Here is a 10,788-nt window from a genome sequence, read left to right on the forward strand (position 1 = left end):
ATGAAGAGGGTGGTGGCAGAGAAGAGGAGGCTGGGAAAGCCATAGGCAAAGAGGGCTCTGAAGATGAGGAGGATGCTAACGTCAGTAAGCAGAAGATCTGTGAGGGCGAATAGCTGGGAAAACAGACAAAATTAAACTTCAAACCCAGAAGGTCGCTGTGAGCTCTTCACCCTCCACTTCCCATCTCAGAATCTGAATGTGGTCACCAAATACGAAGATTTCCCCACCCTGCTTGACGGGCAGATGCTATGCAAAGTCCACCCTCCCCTCCTCACCACCACAACACGAGTTTGCATCAGGGGAGGAAAGAAAAGAACCAAAAATTCCAAGATCCTACTTTCTTAAAACTAATTTCTTAAAACTGCTTTAAAAGAGGAACTTGGCATTTCTCATTTCTATCTTGCATGTTTGTACAGATTGCTAGAGGTCATGACTGGGTGACCAACCCAGCTTTCAGAATAGTCTGTCCTATATCTTTACTGTGTTTACCTACAGTGCCATGTTTGTTCATTATACTCTCAAAGAAGGAAAATAAAATGTTGTTTAAAAAAAAAGCAAATATGGTATGTACTCACTCATAGGGATATACTAGATGTAAAACAAAGATGACTGGACTGCTACTCACAACTCCAGGGAGGCTACCTAGAAAACAGGATCCTAAGAAAGACACAGGGATCGCCCAATGACAGAGGAATGGATGAGATCTACACGAACAACCTGGACGTGAGTGGAGGTAATGAAGGGCAAGGGTCGAGGGAAAGAGAGCTTAGGGGAGTGGGAGATCCCAGCTGGATCAAGAACAGAGAGGGAGAACAAGGAAAAATAGACCACGATAAATGAAGACCACATGAGAATAGGAAGAAGCAAAGTGCTAGAGAGGTCCACAGAAATCCACAAAGATACCTCCACTATAGACTACTGGTAATGGTCAAGAGACAGCCCGAACTGACCTAATCTGGTGATAGGATGGCCAAACACCCTAATTGTCATGTTAGAAACCTCATCCAATGACTGAGGGAACCGGATGCAGAGATCCACGGCCAGGCCACAGGTGGAGCTCCGGGAGTCCAATTGGCGAGAAAGAGGAGGGTTTGTATGAGTGAGAATTGTTGAGACCAAGGTTGGAAAAAGCACAGGGATAAATAGCCAAACTAATGTAAACACATGAACTATGAACCAACAGCTGAGGAGCCCCCAACTGGATCAGGTCCTCTGGATAAGTGAGACAGTTGATTAGCTTGAACTATTTGGAAGGCACCCAGGCAGTGGGACCGGGACCTGTCCTCAGGGCATGAGCTGGCTGTTTGGAACCTGGGGCTTATACAGGGACACTTGGCTCAGCCTGGGAGGAGGGGACTGGACCTACCTGGACTGAATCTACCAAGTTGAACTCAATCCTCAGGGTAGTCTTTGCCCTGGAGGAGATGGGAATGGGGGGTAGGCTGGAGGGAAGGTGGGGTGGGGTGGGGGTGGGAGAGGGAAGAACAAGGGAATCCATGGCTGATATGTAAAAGTAAATTAAATTATAAAATAAAATTTAAAAAGAAAAAAAAAAGTCCTGGGGCTGGAGAGATGGCTCAGTGGTTAAAAGTGTGTACTGCTCCTGCCCAGGACCTGAGTTTTGTTCAGATCACCCATGTCAGGTAGCTCATTGTTAGTCTAGCTCCAGAGGATCTGACACCATCTGCTGGCCTCTGTGGGTACTGCACTCACGTGCAAACACCCACACCAACACACATCCACATAATTTTTTAAAAATACCCCTTTTTTTCTCCATCCTGTCTGTCGGGAAGTGAAGAGTGTTTCTGCACACACTTGTACTTCCATGGTGTTCTGTCCCAGCGCCAAGCAACAATGAGTGAGCCCTCTGAAGCTACAGCCCCTCGGTTTTTCCTCCTTAAGAAACAAAAAGTGTCTTACCCATTCAGAGGGCCTGATCCACATGGGGGCCACTCAGCCATTGGTTCATAGTTCATGTGTTTCCATTTGTTTGGCTATTTGTCCCTGTGCTTTATCCAACCTTGGTTTCAACAATTCGAACTGAAATGTATTGTAAAATAAAATTAAAAAAAAAATGGAAACCTTTCAAAAACAAAAACAAAACAAAAAGTGCAACAATGACAAAAAAAAATCTTATTCCAAACATTCCAAGGACCTTCTCCTTACTAGGACAGAGTTCTCAAGTGAAAAATAACCTTCTTCCTTTAGCTTCTAGAACTGACCTGTGCAGACACTGCAGGAAGTGTCTTCAGTGCATGGGACAGCAAGTGATGAGCTGCTGGTGGATGCTGCCATTGTTTCCCATGTTCCTTCTTCCTCTGTCCCTTGAAATAGGTGCCCTGGGTATTGACTGGGTGCAGTACTGTTTCCCATCATCCTTTTCGGAGTTGATTCTAGTAAGCAGATTAGGAATTAGTCGGATATGCACTTCCTGGGAAGCACATAGGCGTCCCCTCTGCTCTCCTTTCTGGCCCTGGAGCAAGCCACACTGGGGTGATTTCACAATGGAGAGGGAAATCATGATCCACAACACACAGATCCTGGGGTGCCTAGCAAGATATCTGTGTGAGAGGGAAACGTGTGTTAGTTTGTATATTCTGTCTTCACAGCCAGAAGCCAGTCTAACAAATACATTTCCACCTCCCAAAGAATGGCAGCTAAGCTTGTCCAGTTATCACACTGTAGACAAAAATCTGTAATGTGGGAGGAGGAGGAAGAAGAAGAGGAGAAGGAGGAAGAGGAGGAGGAAATGGGGGTTAGAGAGATGGCTCAGGGTAAAGAGCACTTGCTGCTCTTTGAGAGGACTCAAGACTGATCTTCAGTACCTACATGGTTCCAAGTGATCACAGTTCCAAGTGATCTGAGGCCCTCTTCTGTACCCTGTAGGCACCAAGCATGCACATGGTGAACATACATACACACAGGCAAACACACACATAAAATAAAAATAAATAAAATTTAAAACATAAAGAAATGAGTGTCTTCCTGAGAAGGGACTGCAACGCATGCCTGAGGACAGCTCGCTGCGACTGGGTACAGACCTTAGCAAGAGCCATGGGAAAGGTGCTGATTAGTGAAGCACGGGTAACACAGAGACCGTAAGGAGACAGGCAGACTCTTATCTCACCTGACCCACTCCATCACACGCACGGTCCTCCTTATCTCCCACCTGCATTCCCTGAGGATGCGCAAATGTTCTTTAGTCTCTTCTAGTGTGACGAATGGGAGAGGCCAGCCACGGTGCCTTTCTAGCCACATACCTTGCAGTCCCTAGTACAGCCAAAATAGCCACCTCCAGTGTGAGTTCTTGGCTCCCTAGGTCTGCACTGACCTTGTCTTTCTCCCTCTCCACCCTCAGAGACTCCCAGAAAGAGCTGAAACAATGTTAATTCTCTGCATAGGGACATTTCTGAGCTCTCTCAGCTGTGTTCTGCTTCTCCCTGCTTCAAAAATCAAAGGATGTGTTGCTTTTGCCTCTGCATCTCACCGCCAAAGGGAGGAAGCAGGGGAGATGTAACGTGGAAGTCAGAACAGCAGCTTCCTTGTGAATGGGAGGTGAATGAATGGGAAAGGGACGAGGCTGGCCTGTGAGATCACACAGGGGTCTACAGTGACGGTCACCTCCTCACTGTTAACCCAGGAGGAGCATATGTGTTATTAACGAAACTGCATACATGTTTATACCCTCTTCTGCATGACTATTATAATCACAGCACAAACCATACATGACAACTTCCTGTGCTGAGTTAACACCACAATCATAGAAATGAGGACTTGAGTGAAAGCTATTTGTTGTGTCAGTTAATACACATCTGGTCAACATCATCACACTGAACATTCTGCATTACGGGAGTAACACTTCAAGGCAATGCATCGTCACTCCCAACCTCAGTCTAGACCTTCTGATAAAATAGTTTATCACAATTGTTCCCAAACGTACAAAGTTTAGAGTTGGGTTGATTATCATCTGTCACCAAAAATCACGAGAAAAGAATAATGTATGCACACTTGGAATCTGGGTTTTAGTTCTAATGGATTATGACTTTAAGGACCCATTATGACTTTGGCAAATAGTAAAGTGAAGATCAGCAGAATACCAAATGAAGCATCAAAATGCCAGGAATTAGTACACGCCTTTCATTAGGACTCCAAGTGTTAATGGCCTCAATTTTCCAGGCAAAAGACAAAAACTAGCAGATTGAATTTAAAAAACACAACCCATCTAGTTGCAGTCTGCAAGAAACACACCTTGATATCACAGATAAGCATAGTTTTAGGGTATAAGACTGGGAACTGACATTTTAAGCAAATTGAAGTAGAAAACAAGCCAGTACAGCCATACTAAAAATCTAGCTAATTAGACTTCAAACCATAATTATTCAGAGGAAGAAAAAAATTCATCAAGAGGATACTACAATTCTAAACATAAATGTACCCAGCATCAGTTAACCTGATATCATAAAACAAGCAATACTGGCTGTAAAGACACAGACTGGTTTCAACACAATAATAATCTATGACTTTCATATCCTTCTTGCAGCAATAGACTGATCATCCAGAGCTATAGAAAGAAAACCATCATGGCAGACACAAAACACGTGTGTTGATCAATGGAATAGAATAATTGACCCAGACATAAATCCATGCAGCTACAGCCACCTGATTTATGACAGAGATGAAAAAAATACATTGGAAAAAAGATAGCATCTTTAGCAAATGGTTCTGGAAAAATTCAATATCCACACCCTGGTCCACATCCTGTATAAAAATCAATTCAAAGGCTAAAGACCTTAATGGAGGACCTGGAACGCTGAAGCTACCAGGGGAAAGCACTTCAAGGGGTGTAGATGCAGGCAAAGACCTTTTGAAAGAGCTCCCAATAGCTTGGAAAATAAAACCAAGAATTAACTGAGATTGCATGAAATTGAAAAGCTTCTTTCACAACAAAGAAAAGAGTTAGCTGAGTAATGAAACAGCCTACAGAATGGGAGAAAAGATTGCCAGATAAACATCTGGATTAATATACAGACCATATACATATCTAAAAAAATAAATGCCAACCCCCCTCAAACAACTAGTGGAATGAACAGACAGCTCTCTCTCTCTCTCTTCTCTCTCTCTCTCTCTCTCTCTCTCTCTCTCTCTCTCTCTCCCTCTCTCTCTCCCCTCCCCCTCTCCCTCTCTCTCTCAGTTGGGGGCATTGAGACAGGGTTTCTCTGTATAGCCCTGGCTATCCTGGAACTCACTTTGTATATCAGACTGGCCTCAAACTCAGAGATCCACGTGCCTCTGCCTCCCAAGTCTGACTGAACAGAGAGTTCTCTAAAGACACTCTGTAAATGGTCAATAAATGTCAAATGTTCATCATTTGACCTGAGGCATCAGAGAAATGCAATTAAGCTGTGTTGAAGAGGCCAAATGTTCTTATTCATTAAGAACACTTATTGCTCTTGCAGAAAATCTGAGTTTGGTTCCCGGCACCTACATCCGTCCTCAGGCTCACCACCATCCTTAATTCCAGTTCCAGGGAATCATACTCTCTCTTCTGACCACTTACATATATGCAGGCAAAACACTGATGCCCATAAAGCAAGATACAATAGATCTTTTAAAGACTACATTGAGGGTCTATACCACCCCAGTCATAATGGCTATCTCCAAGACAACAGGTAGTAAGAAATGTGACCAGGATGACTGGGGCGGGGCGGACACTTACTTGCTGCCAGTGTGGATGTGAATTAGTTCAGCCACTATGGAACTCAGTACCCAGGTTCCTCAAATATCTGAAAATCGATCTTCCATGTGACCTGCTATAGCACTCTGCGTGTGTTTACCCAAATATACAACACATCACAGAGACACGGGCACATCCGTGTTGATAGCTGTCCGAGTCACAAGAGCCGACAGAGGCACAGCCAGCTTGACGTGACTTTGGTACAAAGGATCCCATGAGACAAACACCTAAACCACCCTGACAATCCTGAATGTGCTCACTGACGAGATCCCACAGGAAGTCCTTAAGAGGGAAGTACAGGGAGCTGACCGCAGGTGAGAAACAGTGCTGGCACATGGAAAACACCCAAAGCAATCGCCTACATTCCTTTCTCTCTGTATGTAAAATAATGGTTGAGAAACCCCCAATCACAGTAAAAGATATAAGCCTAGGGACTGAAGGTGCTCAGCGTACCTCAACCAGAAGAAAGGCCAAGAAATAAAAGCCGGCCACGCAATCACACGCCGACAATCAAAGACCAGCCAGCGGGAAAGATCACCACTTATGGGAAGAGTGATCCAAACACTTGGCAGAACCGTGGAGCTGGGGAAATGACACACCACTGTGCTAAAAGAGAGGAGCTGCCAGTCAGAGGCAACGTCCAGTGGGACGCGCGTCACTGGGGAGGGCACGGTGGATAGCTGGGATCGTAATGAACTCTCCAGTCCTTTAAGATTCACCTGACAGCTGAGAGCAAGTAAGAAAGCATCTAATGGACTGTCCATGGATGCAGAGCTGAGATATAAGACAGAGAGGACGTAATGGGACAGGGCAAGGGGCACATGTTGGTAGTGTTTCTACTGCCACTGAAGTGTCCAAAGATAGATTTTAAGCTGACTACAAAATGTTAAGTATGTACATTATAATCCCTACAGTAACAAGTAATGACACCCCAAAATAGTAAAAATAAATGTTACACAAATTCAAATGGAGCACTAAAAAGTGTTCATGTGATCTGAAAAAGAGCAGGAGGTAAGAGGAGAGAGAGAGAGAGAGACAGAGACAGACAGAGAGACAGAGACAGACAGACAGAGAGAGACAGACAGACAGACAGAGACAGACAGACAGAGACAGAGAGACAGACAGACAGAGACAGAGAGAGAAACATAGAGAGAGACAGAGAGAGAGACAGAGACAGAGCAGTAAGCAACACAACTGAGTCAGGACTACAGAACTAAGCTAAAGCTGCCTACTACCCATGTAAATAGTTAGTCCCAGTTAGAAGATGGACTGTCCACAATGACTTTCTTAAATGGCCCAACTTGTATTCCACCCAAGAAATTAACTTAAAATTTAACAGCATAAATGCACTATGTGCAAAAGGGTGGGGAGATATGTCACACAAACATTAATGGAGAGGAAGTAGGAGCAGATGTTCTTAATACCACACAAAGCAGGCCTCAGAGCAAAGAAAATGTACAGGATTAAACTGAGTCATTGCACACTAATGAGAGGGCCCTGGGCTGGAGAGATGGCTCAGTGGTTAAAAGCTTTTCTGTTCTTCCAGAAGTTCAGACCTTAACTCCAGCTCCAGGGAACCTGACACCCTCTCTGGCCTCCATGGGCAGCTGTGCAGACATGGCAAACACTCACACAGATATACAGACACATACATACAGAGAGAAAGACAGACAGACAGACACACACACACACACACACACACACAATCAGAGGACTCAAGTTTAATTCCTAGCACCCACATTGTTGGTAACAACTGTCTGTAACTCCAGTTCAGGAGATCGGATGCCTTCTCTTGGCCTCCACAAGCATTAAGCAAGCATGTTGTGCACACACATATATTTAGGCAAAACACCTATACACACAAAAATAAAATAAATTTAAAAATAAATATTTTAAAGGGTGGGATCACGAAGGCAGAAACACTAAACTAAATATATATGTACCAAATAACAGAGCTTCAAAACCCAGGAAGCATGACGCAGACAACTGAGGAGGCGTCCATCAGTAGGGAGGAACAGCAGCACTCCCCTCTTGGTGGCCGATAGAATAAGTGGGGGTGAGCATGTCACCAGCAGGGGAGTGCTTGCCCAGGAGCACTAGCACCAAACACTCTAAAAGCAATCATAGGTAAAAGAATGTGCATGCAGAAATGCAGGACACAGAGGAGCTGAGGCCAGCATTAATAACTGGTTCATACTACACTCACAGAATAGTCAACAACCACAGAGTACACGGTCTTTCAGCGTTCACTGAAAATACCAAGACAGGTCTGCAAGATGGCTCAGTGGGTAAAGGCACTTGCAGCCAAGTCTCAAGACCTGAGTTCAATTCCTGGGTCACACCTGGTGGAGTAGCGTTGATTCTCAGAAATTGTCTGCTGACATCCACAGATGTGCTATGGCACATGCCAAACTCCAATAGATCAACATATATTTGAAAAAGAAAATTACCAGATTTGTCCCAGGGCCAAGCCTCAACAAGTGCAAGAGAACTGAACTTATGCAGAGCATTTCCTCAGAGCATAAAACTGGAATTGACCTAGAAGCCAACAAACTGAAAGACAATGAGAAAATTTTCAAACATTTGAAAATCTGTATTTTTCTAAGTGACTCATGGGTCAAAGAAATTTCAAGGGAATTCTAAAATATTTTAAACACATATGCAAATTCTGTCTTTGAAAATGTGTGAGATATCTGAGTCTAAGATTCCCCAGACTCCACAGGAAACTAGATGCAGTGGCTCACACCTGTAACGCCAGCACTCCTTAATGAGATGCAGGCAGAGGCAGGAGACTGACTGGTCTGGAAGCTCCAGGGACAGCTAGTCTGGAGCAGCAGAAACAGCAAGAGAAATCCTGCCTCAACAAGATAGGATGGCAAAGGCCACTCCCTAAAGTTGTCCTCTGATCTCTGTGTGAGAAGTGTGGCACTTACACACACACACACACACACACACACACACACACACACACACACACACAAATACATTAAAAATTAAAACTGTGAGACACAGCCAGGAAGTGCAAAGAAGAAAAATGAAGTCATTAAATGTTTGTATGGCAAAGGAAGAAAGTTCTCCAATCGGTACTATAAAATTTCACACCAGGAAACAGAAACAGGAGAGAGCTGAACCAAGCCGGGAAGGCAGAAGAAAGGCCAAGGTGGGACAGCAACCTGGGTGGTGAAATAAGACAACGGTGCCAGAAGCTGTCGTTGGAAGGATCACTGCATTCACCAGTGAGCAGCAAGAAAGGCAGAGACAATAAAGACGGCCAGGGAAACCCCACACGTTAGCAGTTCAGAACGAAGCCGAACACCCCACTCCGTGGGGCTCCAAAGCTACACAGAGACTCCGAAAGCCAGGTTGGCAGGTCCTTAAACATTTAAGCCCACAGCATACATTTCAGTGACCCCACTCCTGGGTATTTATCCCAGAAAATGAAAGCTTATTTTCTGCATAGGCATGTTCATGGTAGCTCTTTTCATAATAACCTCCAGACTGGAAGCAACCCAGATATCCTCCCATAGGCAAAACCACAGACAAGCTGTAGGACAGACACACGCTAGCATGTTACTCAAAAAAAGAAAAACTAGCCGGGCGGTGGTGGCGCACGCCTTTAATCCCAGCACTCGGGAGGCAGAGGCAGGCGGATCTCTGTGAGTTCGAGGCCAGCCTGGGCTACCAAGTGAGTGCCAGGAAAGGCGCAAAACTACACAGAGAAACCCTGTCTTGAAAAAAACCAAAAAAAAAAAAAAAAAAAAAGAAAAACTAAGGTGGGGATTCATTGGCAAAGTGTTTGCAGAGCAAGCATGGACCTGAGTTTGAGCCTCAGCGCCCACGTAAAAAGCTAGGTGTGGCAGCACGTTCCTGCAAGCCCAGTGCTGGGAAGGCAGAAGTACAAAGATTTCTGGGGTTGCTAGGCAGCCAGTCTGGACACATGAGCACACTGCGGGCTCCATGAGAGAGAGACCTTGTCTTTAAAGTGTGGAGAGCAACCGAGGAAGACACTTGACCTCTGCCCTCCATATGCACATGCTTATACATACATGTAAGCATATGTAGTAAATAAAAATAAAGAGAGACGCTTTCTGGGTGTGGTGGCAGGTGTCCATTATCTCAGCTTTCAGGAGGCTGAGGCAGGATTGTGAGTTCGAGCCTTGCCTAGGCTACAAAGCCCAGTCTAAAATAAAATCAAGCTTTCGAGAAATACAAATCATACTGCATCTCAAGGTCATTGAAGGGGACAGTCCTAAAAAAATGCATATTGCATAGTTCCATGTAACGCTGGAAAGCTGATGACTTCCTAGGGTGAAGAGGAGAAGGAGGAGGCTATAACTGCAGAAAGGACTTCACAGGGAGAATTGGGGGTGATGGAGTAGCCCTGGAGCCAATGGTCCAAATCTACAAATTGTTAAAATTCACAGACCTATACACAGAAAAAGGAAAAAGTGAGTTTTATTAAACAATCATTGATACATAGGAAATGGTTGCCCTGTCTCTGTCTCCACATCTATTATGATCTGAATCAGAAATGTCCCCACAAACTAATCTTAAACACTTCTTCCTCAGCTCATGGTGCCATACTGAAAGGTTGTAAATTCTTGGGGTGGGGCTGGCAGAAGTGTGTCCCTAGGGGCAGGTCTTTGCAGGTTGTACCCAGTTGCTGGTTCCTGGCCCTCTCTCTGCTCCCTGGCCCACCATGGTATGACAGATCTACACATGCTGCTTCCATCATGAACTGAGTCACCCCACAAACCTTCCTCAGCCCGACGACGACCAAAACCCTGTGAAACCGTGGGGCTGAAGAAATCTTTCCTCCTTCAAGATGCTTCTGTCAGACAGGTTAGCTGGCAAAGCAAAGTGACCCTAACAACACTCCAAGCTCTTTCCAAATGTGCATGCATATTCACCTTCCAGGAACCCCAGGGCTGTGGCTTTGGCTGTATTTTCCACCGCACAAATTGCTTTTGAATCACTTATTTTTAAATGCCAGGAAAGAATGGCATGACATGAATTAACAGAAAAGAACACCAGAGATCCAGGATTTTCTGGGG

The sequence above is a fragment of the Peromyscus leucopus genome, chromosome 3 (genome assembly GCF_004664715.2).
Source record: "Peromyscus leucopus breed LL Stock chromosome 3, UCI_PerLeu_2.1, whole genome shotgun sequence".
Classification (NCBI taxonomy): Eukaryota; Metazoa; Chordata; class Mammalia; order Rodentia; family Cricetidae; genus Peromyscus; species Peromyscus leucopus.